This window comes from Dermacentor silvarum, chromosome 6, assembly GCF_013339745.2.
Source record: "Dermacentor silvarum isolate Dsil-2018 chromosome 6, BIME_Dsil_1.4, whole genome shotgun sequence".
In the NCBI taxonomy this organism is placed as follows: Eukaryota; Metazoa; Arthropoda; class Arachnida; order Ixodida; family Ixodidae; genus Dermacentor; species Dermacentor silvarum.
The window spans coordinates 171771530-171785889 of NC_051159.1; the positions used below are offsets into that span (position 1 = coordinate 171771530).

Genomic DNA, 14360 nt, shown 5'->3' on the forward strand with positions numbered 1-14360 from the left:
TCTCACTCTTAATTATGCGGTGTTCACATAACTTTAAAAAGTTCGGAACGAACAGGTGCAGGTAAATCGTGAAAATGAGCCATACGACAGCTGACAGAGGTCAGCTGTTGTGACCTCAAGTTTTCGGAAAGCCCAGCCCCTCGCTATCTGACACAAGGCCTATAACTTCGAGAACGCTGCATCGTTCTTCTGGAACCATGCGCATATGCAGCTTTGGTGATGACGACTGCGTGAGGTTTGTAAGAATGTCTCTTGCGTTCATGTTCGGTAAGAGAGGTCATTTGAGGTCTGCCGAGGACCGTTGGCGACTAATCGCTAGCTAGAATTCGCGCGATGCACGTCCATTAAGCTAATGGCACCTCGTGGGCGCGTGAAGATGGACCCCACATTTTGGCCTTTTGCAACTAAGAAGTGAGTATTGCCTGGCTTTCACTGGGTATGTGCATTAAAAGATACGGCTGAAATGATGTATCGGTGGCTTTTTGTTTTGTTTTTATTGATGGTTCGCATGCATACTTCCAGTCAGTGCAGTTTAAATTCAAACATTTGCTTTTCCGATAACGTATAGTAACATTCGTTCGCATAAATGTTTTATTTCATAACCAAGTCTATTAACGTCGAAAGGAACTTAGCAGGGAAGACTATCCAGATGTATCCAGAAGCTCTCATATACGGCTAATAGTGGTTCTCTGGGAATATTAATGTTGTCAGCAATGGGAAGCTTGCTACTTGTACAGTGGTACAAGTTTGCCACGTATGTACCTACGTTCTCATTGACTGCAGTACTGACCATCAGGTTGAGTGAATTCGTATCATTAAAGGGGCATTTGTACCAAGTTTGTAACGACGGTAGAGACGTTCCTTGCCTAATGGGGTTTAGTAGCCCCTGAGTTATCCTTACCGAGAACCTAGCTTTTTACATGTCAACATCCCAATTTCTTTTCTCGTTTACAAATATCTATAGCAACACACGTGCCATGTGATGACTAACCTTTTATAAATTAAGCTATATTATTTTAATGAGAGCATTCAAGAATGAATGGCGCGCTCATAATGAAAGAAACTGATGTGAGGTGATCTCTTTGAGCATAGGTCTTTCTTCATACTAATGACTCATGTCATGGCACTATGGCTTCTCGAGTGCCAGAGATTCGGTCTGTCGGTCTGCTCAATATATGGTCATAAATCGCCAAACTGCGTTTTTTCTGACATCCGTCTCCTCCCTGACTGAGTATTCTGCTGTTACACCATAGTCCTGTAGAAATTTAGACTTCGTCTAATCTATTCAAGAAGTGCTACTATGTGCGGCAAATCTTTGTTAACCTTTAGTAATGATGGCAAATCCTAATGTCCTTTTAAACACAAATGTCACACACTTTACTAGCAGTACTTCCAGATCCACTGACATCTACAGAAACCCCATTTCCATGTACAGCAGTTTCGGCGTCTCCTTAAACTATCATCAAACATGCACTGTCCTCATTATTCCCACTGCTGTTTAAGAACTATGCACGCCCTCAGGCGCATGCATAGATTTGCCGAACTTAGTCAGTCTCATTGCTTAACAGGCTTCTCAGATGTAGGATTCTGATCAAGCTGATGAAATCGCTACAAGCTACTGATGAAATCGAGGGTGAGTCAAACCTTGCCGTTGGCGCCATCGTGTTCTAATAGCCAAGTCACTCACGTTAACGGGTGAACATGGAATGCCTTAATTGCTGTCGACTTGTATTGAATGGTCACAACTTCGTAAGCGGCCAGGCTATTCCTCGACGCCAGCGCAGAGTAGCAAACCGATCTGCATATTGTTGGCCTTCCTGTCTTTCCTTTCTATCTTGTACTATAATACATTTGTTCATGGAGTTTTGTTTTCTTCACTCAAAAGCATATATGCAACACACGAATGCAGTAACAAAATAAAACGCAGTAGATGCCATCAATATATTTGAACATGCTCATCTTTCTATCAACAAAAAGTATTAGGCAGCCTGTTTTTATACTGAAGTACCACTTGAACAGTCGCAAATTTTAAGAAGCTGCACGCCCTGCAGATAACACGAAGTCTTCTTAGCGTTTATGTATCTATTGTATTATCTTCTTTGTTAATCTATTTCGTTTTGCGTAACATCAACTGCCTTCTTATATTTTAGAACTCAACATCAACGGAGTTCTAGTTTTTATTTCATATGTATTCCTTTGTTATATTGTGCACGAATATTCTACTCTCGTCTATTGATTTAATAAACGAGTGTCTAGATTTCGTTCTTTCTTGTGCAGTGTTGTATTAAATCAGTCCACTTGAACACTCGCCCCGCATGAAAGAGTAGATGAATCAACTAATAATTAATTAGTTATCTTTCGCATCAGAAAGTGAGCAGGAAAATGTGGTTTTTGTCCTCTATTTACGTTCCACTTCTGTCAACTTCATGTAGCATGCATAAAAATGGCATATAAAATTGCAAACCATACAGGCACGTTCGCAGGAGCACAGAAGAAGCTTCCCATCACCCCTCCAGCTATCAAAAAAGCAAGAAGCGAAGTCAAAGCTAAGACGGCTTCGCGCTGCTGCAAATGCGCAGAAAATCCCTTCGCGCCCCGTGTTGCTAAGCAGCTGTCACTACGATGTCCTGACCCCCAAGACGGCCACCGCAGCCACTCTGCAGGCGGCTAAGGCTAATCAGCATCTGTTCACGCCTCTCAAGCGACGGGTTCTCCGCTTCACTCTTGTGTGGCGCGAACGTCAACAGGTCACTGTGGTCGGCTGGCATGCACAGCCGGCACCCCTTTTATCTCGCTATCATTCTTCTGCGTGCGCTTTTTCTTTTCATTCACACGCGCGCGACAGTGAGTGTGTGAGTGTGAGTTAGGGATCGGGAAAGGGGGGAGGGAGGGAAGTAACGAAGAAACTGTCGTCTACATGTGTGTCGAATAAGTACTGTCTGCTCAGTTTAACCGTCATCATCGCTAATTCGCCGCGAGGCAGGATGGCAGCTGCGCGAAGTCGCTTTGTGAGCTTCATGAAACACAACAGCGCTGCTTCTCACAGGAGCGTATACTTGGGAAAAATAAACTAGTGCTGTAAAGGAGCAGAGAAGTGGGAAGTGAAAGTAAACTTTAGTAAGGGACGATGAAATCGTACACCAAGATACGTTCCATGCCTGTTACTGAGTAACGAGGATGAACGAATGTGGCCTTGAAGCGTCGCTCGTTAGTGCTGCGCCAAAGATAGCTGAGAAGGCCACAGCTTGTCTGCCACTCTGAAACAATTTCCATGCTAGTAGCACGGTCGCTCGATGCAAATTCACACAGTGCTTTTCCATCGAGCAGCCGTGCTAGTATAGTCACCGGTACGTGTGCCCGCGTGCCATAGCGACCGTGTTTGCAACTTGCACGCCAACAGCGTTACGAGGCCGTCGCATCGCACCTGTCGGGCAAAAAGGGGCGCGAGGTCTGCCGACAACGACGGCCCTGGACGCATCACTGTCTCCGCGAGTGAGGTCGGGTCACGAGCGCGCACTCCGAGGCTGAAATTTCACGCTCGTGCGGAAACGGCATCGAGGTTTTCACGCCTGTCGAACAACTCCGCCATGCGCAGTTCAGGCCCCGCACCCTCCCCCCCTCCTCCTCCAGTGGCAGCGAAGCTCCACCGAACCATTTCGAAACGCGTCCGACCACTGAACCGCGGAAACGCCAGTCGCGCGGCCTTTCTCCCGCACGTCACGAGACGGAACAGTTAGCCGGTTGACGGGGCATGCCGCGCGTCAAACCGTAATACGTTGTCATTCGTCAAAGGAGCGGCTTCAGTGTGCTGTTTTAACTTGGAAGCAGTCCCGCAGCTTGGGCAGGGAAGCACGTTGTTCATTGTTATTCTTACAAACTGCTTAACTTTAAAAGTAAGGTTCTTGTGCTATAGCAGTGTACCCTTGAATGACCTATGTAATTTTCTTCTTCTTTCTAGGTGGCTTCCAATGAACGGACTATAACATGCGACCCAAGGAGCTATCTTCATTGCAGATTTTATGTTACATGACCATCAGTAATAAATTTAATATTACAAGTCAGTTCTGCGCAAAGCTGAAAGATGGGGGAACGTGCTAACATTCATTAGAACTTCATCCATTATAACAGAATCAATGTTCTTTCCAAGTTCATCTAGTTACTGGGTGTCCAAAAGCTTATTTTAGGAAGGAAGGTAAAAATGAGAACCGCTAGCTAATGTATGCGTAGAATCTCTCATGCAAGCATGAAATTAACAGTATCAGCATCACGCTTTACACTCTCATTATTATTATTCTGTCATATACTGACTTCGCTTTTCAGATATTATGTACTTAAGATGCAAAGAGAAAATAAGAAACCCTGAGTACCTCAATTATCGTTGAAGCTCGTCACCCGCCTCTTCCAGTAATAGCAACGGTTGGAACCTGTGGTTAGGGAAACCACGTCGTTAGGGAAAGAAACAAAAAACTAAGTTGACAATGTTGTTTATCGCCATACGACATTGTAATATAACATTGAATTACGCAAAGTGGATATCAGTTACCCTCTTTGGATGCTGAGAAATCCGAAAATATACTTATTGGATGAGGGAATAATAAGCACCAGAAGTATGGTCCTCATAGTGCTGCAGAGCATCAGTAAAAAAATCTCAGAAATGCATTATCTGTATTGATTTTCAAGCGGCCCTCATCTTACTAAATAACATGGACAAAAATTTATTGGGTACACATTTATTTTCTTGAACGATTAAGCAACTTACAAGAACCAATGCAAAGAATCACGTTATAGAATTTTCGTATCTCCCAATGCACTGCAATATTTCTGGAAACACTGCAGCGGATGCAGCTGCAAAACGGGCGCGCAATAAAGAAGACACATAATCTCCTTCTTTATTGCAATAAAGTTCACCTGCTCCTGAGGCAGATATCTCGTCGTCTGAGTAAAAACACCTGGTTTCTTTATCATTCTAGGTGTTCCAAGGTATTCTTTATAAAACCATGTATAAAACTGTCAGTTCTGTCAAATCTGAGCTATAAAGAAATTTCGAGACTTTGTTGCACTATCTGCGGTTTTGTACGGCATACCCACGGCACTTTTTGAGCAGGATAAAAGGCGTTTCTAGTCCGCAGCGCCCTTCCGGCCACGCTGACGATGATGTGCGCTACTTTCTTCTCCAGTACTCAAGAGACTAAACTGCAAAGCGAATACTGAGGTCAGATTAAATGTTATAAGAACAACCGCCATTAACCGAGGAAGACATTTGGCGCATGGCCAACAACGGGGTTGCAGAGAAAAACACTTATCGCATTCAAGCTTTTCTTGGAAAGCACCAATATCTTAGATGTATATATTATCTGCGTGCCTTCTCATACAGAAGTCGGAATGCTGCTACGATATATGTGTCATATAAGCCTGAGCTAATTATCCGTTAAGTGGTTTCGTGGAATTTTACGCATATATGTGTCAGAGAAAGAGCATAATATAATGAAATGATTGCTTGAGGCCAATTCGGGATGGTGGGTAAGGGAAAGACAGATTGGGCTCAGTGTAGTTCCCTATGGCATTTCTGTAAGGTTCCTATTTGAGCCTGTTCCTGTGCATTTAGTAGAGATTACGTAGCACGTTTCTGACTAGGACAACATAAAGAAACGAATGATACACGTTATGGAAACCAAAAGCACTCAAAACGAATGATACACTCTAAGATGCACACTTAACACAGTATGGAAGCTTCACATGCGAAGCTCTATAATGAGCTAAGTGTCTCTTCGACGTCTGCCTGCGACCAGTCCCAGTCCACGAATGACGTCACCACCTTAGACCGGCACTTTTCCCGGAATGATTTAGTCTTCCTTCCCGAGCGAGGTGGTGAACATTTGGAGTTAACTACCTTTTCGTTAACTAGCATTTCACTATCGGAGGTGGTTGCGGGCTGTCGGAGTCGTTGCATTGCCATTGCCACAGCCATTAGGCAATGATGCCGTCTTTAATCTCATAAACCCTGTTCTAGTCTTGGTTAAAATGACATGTACCACTGAGTCTAGCCCTCTGGGAAGAGGGTCGCTAGATCAGAGGTGGCAGCCATGGAGGTCTTTCTGTGCAACGTTTCTGAAGAAAGCGCCGTTTGCCTACAGCGCGAGGTTGCAGAACGCTTAGGGGCAAGCCCACGTCTTTGGAGTGCTGACTGAGTCACGCCTCACTCACCAGACCATGGGACACCCCGCACTGTCAGGCTTTTCAGCATGCCCTGGCATCCACTTGATGGTCGTCTTATTATTTGGCTCTAAAAATGCGCCCGCATGCAATCTTCATGTGCCAAAAAAGGACACTTTGCTGGGCAAGTCGTTGCGGTTTACAGTACATACTTCTGAAAAACGCGAAAACAGACACTACACAGAAAACACGACGCACACGAACGCACTTACCAACTGTTTCATGAAATGGAGGCGTCAGCAGAATTATAAGGTCCCTAGCTTTATAAGGCTAGGGCTTATATAAGATAAGCGATAAATGAAGACACTGCGCAAGGCCGTGGGTCGGCCCATGCTGCCCCATAATTCCGGTAGGGCACGTATATTAGATTTATCCAAGGAGAGGCAATGCGCAAGTATATTGGTGCGCATGTCAGTAGCACTGTGAATTCAACCCTGTTTCATGCGAACACTCTGTATGCATGCCATACAATTCGTTGCCACTGATATTTATTAGAATTCGGTGCACCTACCGATTACTGCCGGTCTTTGATGAGTAGCTCAGCCTCTCAAGGAACGTGGTTAGTCAGTCATCTGAAAGAAAAAATAAAGCAAGGTGAAGGCGCCAACAGAAAGAGACGTCGAAGCCTAAAAAAATACATTTCTTATCAACGAGTTTTTTTTTTTTTTTTTTTTTTTTTTGAGGAGCTCCACCAGAAAATTGTTTTGAGGGAGTTATGGCGTCAGATCTCTGGCTTGTGAGTAAGTGCAATTACCTACAAGAAGTTTCCTGAACACTCCCCCCCCCCCCCCCCCAACCGTCCCTTCATTAAAAGAGAGAGAGAGAGAGAGCAAAGTAAGGAAGCAAAGACAGCACAGTAAACTACATTTAGTCTCCTAATGCCGCTCTAGATTTTCTTTCTTTCTTTATTTTGTTTCCATTGCTAAATATACAATGGCAGGGGGCAAGATAAAAGCTGCAGTGAGGCAGTTTGAGGTGCCCTTAGGCCCCGTATTTTCCGCACCTGTATCACAATATTCTTGTCTCGTTTGCTTCTCTATGCAGAGGGAAGCTGGTTAAGGATGAAAAGTGAAAAAGGAAGGACAGAGAGAACACATTAACTGCGTGCATCAAGTTGTACTTGTAGAGAGTTGTGGTGAACGTTGCTGTCGTCTGAGTATTTCAACTACTGTACGCTTAAGCTACTTTTGGGCACTGTTCGTTGAGTGAAGCCTACCTGCAGGCGAGCGCTGGCAAGCTCATTACCTTCTCATCGAACCTGACATGTATTGAAGAAGGGGACGGCGGTCTTTACACTTTCATGACACAGTAAATTTTATTGATTATTTTATTATTACATTGAGCATACAAGGGACGGCAATGCGATATGGCACTGCTGGCATGGGCACGATGCAGAGAAAAATGGCTAAGGACATTGCCCAGAATCGCTTGCTTGGAGCATGAATAAGCATTACGAAGATGCAGACGAAGAACGCACAACTAAAGAAAGTCTGTGGTACGAAAGCTATGAATACGAAACGCACTGACGCGTATCACTACATTGGTTGAAAAGAGCGATTTCAAGTTGTCTGCCAGAACCCGCGTGTCGCATGGACGGGTGGCAGCACCGCACGAAGTAACGACCGCGTTCTGCCGAACTGCACAAAATATACTGCGGGACTACGCCATGAACAACCCTTCCTGCTCGGTCGCTCTTTCCGATCGTTTGCGGGACAGTGCAGCCGCTTTCGCTCGAGAATGTCGCGACAGCCATCTTAGTCGCTGGTCGCAGAGAGAGTCGTTGAGATGTGACCGTATATACCGAGCCTGAGGACGTATTAGAATGAAACGAAATATTTGTTGGACATGCAAACCATCTTTATGCGCACCAAGAAAGAAAAGAAAAACAAACACAGACGCGAATAAACTTTTGCCTACTGCTCAGTGATGGCGGATCCTCAGGCCGGAGCACCGGAGGACGCGAAACACACGCTCAGCAGATGCACAGAAACATAACGTCATTCGCGCGAGAATCATTGCTCTCAGAGATAAGGCTCACGAATCAAAAACCACGCATAGAAAACGCATTTCTTGACGTTTCTGCGCGAGTCATATTGCCCTCTCTTTTTGTTTTTCTTGTAACTTAACGTGCCTGGCGCAGAGTAACAGCGTGTCGAAGGGCCTGCACCACGAGAGCTCACACTGAGCGGTATAGATGCGATGGGCCTGCTCCTTTGTTAGCCCGCCAGCGAAGATGGCGGAAGAGTGGCGGCAAGGAATTGCGTAGAGGGGGCCAAGCCGAGAACTATGCTTCCGCACAAAGGACGAGGATCCGCCGCTCTGCGCGAGCACCACTGGCCGACGGGTTTTGCCGCGCCGCCTCGTCTCCGGCTTCCTGCCACAAAACCGCTCATTCCCCTGCTTTGGCAGAGCTCGTCTCCGACGAATGATGGATCGGCGAAGTCGAACAGCGTTTTAGGTCCCAGCCATCCCGGAAATGAATTGCCCTCGTAGAAAAGGGCGAGGAATTATATTTCCACGTCGTCGTTTGTTGCCGCCGAGAGCAAAGAATCGTACCCCCACCCCCTTTGGTTCTTCCTCAGGGCTCCCTCGAAGAATTTGTTTGTCTTTACCTCCTTTAGGGCCTTGGTGCTTCATGTTCGCAAAGCAAGACTCGAGTTGGCGTATCCGGAATGTAAGACAAATCTGTAAGTGGATAAAGCGATGTGTTTAGATCCGTTGTGTATGCTGATCACCACGACTCCCCGTCGTTTGAATAACGTATGACGATGGTCGTATTTTCAAAACTATCATCTGGCGACGGTTTCATTGCGCGTGAATTTTGTTAAGCATGACGACGTTTCTCAACCGTCGGTTTTAGAAAACGAAATGGAAAACGAGTCTCTCGAAGTACATTTCTTAAGCTCGCCCTCTTGGGAAATTTCAGCCTGGGCGTCTGCCATGCAGAATTGAAAGATGGCGTCTGAACGACTCGAGGGCCATGAATCTCCAGAGGCACAGAATAGAAACGGCCTTATCACCGCGTAGATATAGCTGATGTAGCTGTGTACTGCAGCTGTTAGCGTCGCTTAGAGCTACTGGGAAATGCCATCCAGAGTAATGCCTCATTTCGTAATCTTCAGTTCTGCACAGGCTCGGGTATAAGCAGAAGCCAGCGTAAGCATGGATCGCGGCACAAGTACGGGCTGCCGTTTCTAAGGAGAAATTTACTGAACATTGTATGGGATCGGATCCCGGCCACGGCGGCCGCATTTCGATGGGGGCGAAATGCGAAAACACCCGTTTACTTAGATTTAGGTGCACCTTAAAGGACCCCAGGTGGTCCAAATTTCCGGAGTCCCCCACTGCGGCGTGCCTCATAATCAGATCGTGGTTTTGACACGCAAAACACCAGAATTTAATTTTTTAACATTGTATCATATTTACGACCTACATGCTCCTAATTCATTCGAGCCAGGTTTCGTTATGTGCTGCACGGAACTGACGACGGACGGGCTTCATACAAAGCGTAAAAAGTAATCAGTCGTTGCGCGCTGATTATTAACGTGAATGTTCGGTGCAACTGCGAAGGTTACTGCATTTTACTGCAAATAAATGTGACACCATACGAATGCACGCATGCGCAGAGACACGTGCACACACATAAACAATTTTTTTTACTGCCTGTATGACTAGGCTAGATATCACATGTGCTTTCCACTGGTAAAGAAAAATAGAAAAATCGTAGTATCCCTCATTCATGGTACAGTTTCGAGCAAGAAAGCATTTTTGGACTAGACGGATATATTAAGTACTGATAGTGGCATCGTAAATGGCATGAAAATGGAGTTTGAATGATAGGTGTCTTGCAACGTCATCTGCAGAGCAAGCTCAATCGATGAGAACGTTCAGAACCAAAGTAAACAATGCGCATACACGAAAATAAACAAAATAATATGTCACAGCAATGCGTACGAGTACACGGCAGCATTGCTCGTATGCATACATTAACAAACTCACGCTCTTGTCGCTCAGGAAAGAGTGTTTGGATTATGGAACGCCGGAAGGCGAAGGAAAATTTTTGATTTGATAAAAGTGTTTTGATACAAATTACGACATAAGCTACAATTTGATTTGAGCAACGATGACAAGAGTGAAGTTGCTAATCCACCCTACTACTTTGAGAATGCATTTGCGGATCGAAATATATAACTTTATTTGAAGCATGCAAAGTCACACGTTGCACGTACAGCTACGACAACACATTGGAGGTCGGACATTTGAAAAGCAGTACAGCAGCTCAGAAAAAAGAGAACTGCGTGAAAAAATCTAAGATTTAGAAAACATGCGTTTTTACAATAGCACAACCACCTGGAGATCCCTAAGTGCCATTAGCTTAAACTTCTGTGGTCAGATGTTCCGGCTTGCATAGCATACTCTCTTCCTAAATATCTGTTTCATCAAAAGGGTGGCTGTTTGGGCGGATTGGTGAAACATTCTTTAGCCAAGGAAAAGTCCTTTTTTAGTGCCCATATAAACCAAGTTTATCTGAGTAATAAACTTGGTTGTTAGTGAGCTCTTTTTCCTGTCACCTTCTTCCTTCCTTCCTACGATTTGCGCACTAAAAAAAATTGGCTGTGGCTTAACTCAGTTATGCCTGGGTGTGTGTAGCGAGAGGTATACTGTTAATCTTATTGTTTAGCTTGGTTCTCTCTACGGTTACATCTTTATCGTTCAGCTTCGTACGTCTGAGTGTTTAGATTTGGTTGTTACCTCTCGTTAATTTATGGTTACATTAAAGACTAGACATTTTTAAAGTGTAACGCATTTATTTTGAAAGTCTTCATCTTGCTGTTTCCCAAATGCCACAAAGACGGCTCGATGGTCCGTGAGGCGGGAGGATAAGGGGTTGTCCAACAGTGACTTGAGCACGTTTCGAGTGCTATCCTCATCTGAATCCACTCGCCTGGCCGCTTCGTACTTACGACGCTTCTCGAGGCGTGCGGCTCGTTCTTCCTCCATCTCCTCGGCTCGCTGCCTCCTCTTGGTTTTGTTCCGACGACGAAGCCTGGCTTCTTTCAGTCTCTCCGACTCACTTTCCATATCTGCCGACGAATGCCACCGAGCCGCCCCTTGTATACATGCGATGCAACGCCGGATCCTCCTCTGTTGCAACGTGGTTCAACCGGCTCCTCCTCTGACGTCATGTCAGATGCAAGCTGCGAACACTTGCAACACAACTGCGCCGGCGGCACATCGCCGCGCCGTGGAAACTCGAGCAGACGACGCCAAAACGCTTGCAACACAACAGCGGCGGCGGCGCACGTCACCGCGTCGTAGTAACTCGAGCAGACGACGCCAGATGGCGCGGCGGTTGCTAGGCAACGGCTCAGCTCGCGGGGCGGCCACCGGCCACAGCGAAACGGCGAGAATGCGGCCAATGTAGCTCTCGCTACAGAAGTATTTTTCCTTATCTAAAGACTCAGTTTCATCGGTAAATATTGAAGGCAAAATGATACCAATGCGATGATTCTACGTATGAACTGTCCGGCCTTTCTTTTCTTGAAGAAGAAGTAGTTTATTGATGTGAAAATGTAGAGAGGTCGGCCGGAATACGGAGCATCTGGCCTGCTACTCTACGTAAGGGAAGGGAAAGAGGGGAAGAAAGAGGGTCACAATGGGGGATGATATATAGACAGCTTTAGTATAGGGTAAAATGCTTGCGTTAGCGTTAGCGTGCCCCGCACGCTAAACCTTTGCGTGACGCTATGGTGTGCGTCCCTTCACGACTTTTAGTTTATCGTACGGGAACGCAAACGTAAGGAAGACGTTCAAAGACATGGCACCGTCTGGTGCCTCGTGACAAACGTATCGAGCATTTAGCAACCGTTCTGTTGTTGCTATGCGGACGCATCTCGTCGACGCCGGAATCGCTGAACGATCTCAGAAATTGGACGCGCTATGTGCTCATAACTAGCGTTTCAGGTGAGTTTAGAAGAAGCGAAAGCTCAATTCAATAGTTTCTGACAATCAATGAGAGAGGGCGTAGCCAACACGAGAATTCACGGTGAAGCGGGAGCCATGGATTCCGCCGTGTTCGACAACGCTATTTCTTAGCGTCCTTACTTTGCGTGCGTTAGCGTTGAACGCTGAATCCCGAAAATAGCGTACGTACGTAAGAGCTCCAGCTCCGTTTACGTACAGCGCACGCGCAGTGTGCAGCACGCTACGCTAACGCTAACGTTATCTCTTTGCGTTTGCTGCTATACGCTATACTAAAGCAGTCCAATAAATAAAGAACAGGTGACGGCTATTCCTTATCACTCAGTTAACAATATGACTCTCAACAATACTGTAACGCGAAAGTTTCTTTCTCTTTTTTTTTACCAACATGATATTAAAGATCCTTAGGTGGCACGGTCTACATGTGTCGCATGGCCAACAAAGTTAAGTCACAAAAAAAAAAAACACCCGAAAACACTGAATACCGTCAAAAGAGCACGAGTATATGCAAAGTTCTACACGTGAGTGACTTGATAAGTGAATTTACAGTTACTTATCAACAGGCCAGCGCAATTGAGCGAAATGATCATTGACTGGCGTAAGCGACATGGTTGCTCCGCGTCTGTAGTACCTGCTGCTCGGCATGATATGGCAGCTTTAATTTGTGGTCCCAATAACCGCGTGATGGCGACAGCGCGAAAAAATCCCGCCTGCTGAGAGTTTGGCTGAAGCTAAACAGCAGCTTGTGATCGGAACTAATCTCACGTGGCCCTTATCTTATTGTGTTATTCATAGCTCGGCTGCTACTTTGAGGAACATTTAGTGCGATTTAGTTATTGGTGATTACCCCAGAAATTGTACTAGAGTGTGCGACACTATATTGCCTTCTCATGGTGGCTATAATTCTAAGTTAATTAAAATATAAAAAAGTATTAGGCCTACAGACAAGCATTAGGCTGTACCACCACTGACTTTAGAGCGGTGCTATCGCAAGTCGTTTTACACGCGGCTAGTGAGCATCTAGTTCACAAGTGCTTGGCACATTCAATGCCTTACACACTTTGAGTATTTGAAAAGAAGTAGACTAATGTATTATTGACCTATTTCTTTAGATATACCCTGACAAAACTCGTCAGTCTCACCGTCATTTCAAGTGAAATTTTAAGTACTGATTTCAAGAGAGACTTGGGGCTTCTTTCTTTTTTTTCGGAATCTTTCTTCTTTTTTCATTTCAATATTACTTATTTTCGTAGTCAGTAAAGTGCTTCTGCAAATAGAATGTACCGATCAGACGGTAAGAATGGGCCGCACGCAATGGAGAAGCCAAACGCACAGTCTGTATACTGGATCACTCATTCCGAACTGCATTCTCGAAGATAATGGCCGCTAAAAAAGGAACGAAGGATCGCCATTCTATAGTGAAACGGAGTGCATCTTAAGGAGCCCTGGAGTCAAAACAAGAAATGTGATTCGTTTCTCGTTTTTTTTTTTTCTTTTTGCTTTCTCAATTTAAGCATTACTCCTCTCTCCGCATTTTCGCGATTCAGGAGCCGTTTTCAAAACCGCTCCAAGCCTCGACTTGCAGTAAAGAACGGGCGCTGGCGGTGAACGGGCGATCGAGAGTTCGGCACGGTGGGCGTGCATTTTTAGGCGCAGGGAGAGGCAGGGGGGAAGGCAGAGAGTGGGGAGGGCGAAAGTGGTGCCGCAAAACGGCTCGCTGCGATTTTCCGCCAGCACGTAAAGCTGTTTCTCCCTGCTCCTTGCATACTTTCCGGCTATCCTTTGCTTTCTTCTTCACATAACGGGGAAAAGGCTTTTCCCGTTCGACAGTTGCACACGTCTTCTGAGAGAATCGCCAGCCAGAGCACGCACCGTGCAAGCTTAAAAAGCGAGCGCGTGCCGTCGAGACGTACAGCTCTCGAAACGACCCGTTCGTGCCTAGACCCAGTCGCGCAGTTGTCTTTTTTTTTCTCTCCCCCACCCCCTTCGTTTTTTTTTTTTCCTTAGCCCGTTTTCTCGTTTAGCCCTTGTGTCACATCTCGGACTTGCGGCTTCAGCCGTGGGACCCTCTCTCTGACGGACCCGTGTTTGGACTCCGGCGTTGGCAGGAGAATCAACGTGGGTAATTTTTCACTTCGAATGTACGCGTATAGCTGTGGAAGCTA

General features: G+C 45.7%; 1 protein-coding gene across 3 annotated transcripts in view; it reads right to left on the reverse strand.

Moving 5' to 3' along the window:
• LOC119456398 (irregular chiasm C-roughest protein-like) overlaps positions 1–14360 on the reverse strand; it is an 812164-nt gene that overhangs the window by 674063 nt on the left and 123741 nt on the right. For all 3 annotated transcript variants that reach the window (XM_049669811.1, XM_049669813.1, XM_049669810.1), the window contains exon 2: positions 6725–6785. The gene's annotated coding sequence lies outside the window, so the exon portion shown is untranslated. The remainder of the gene's footprint in view (positions 1–6724; positions 6786–14360) is intronic.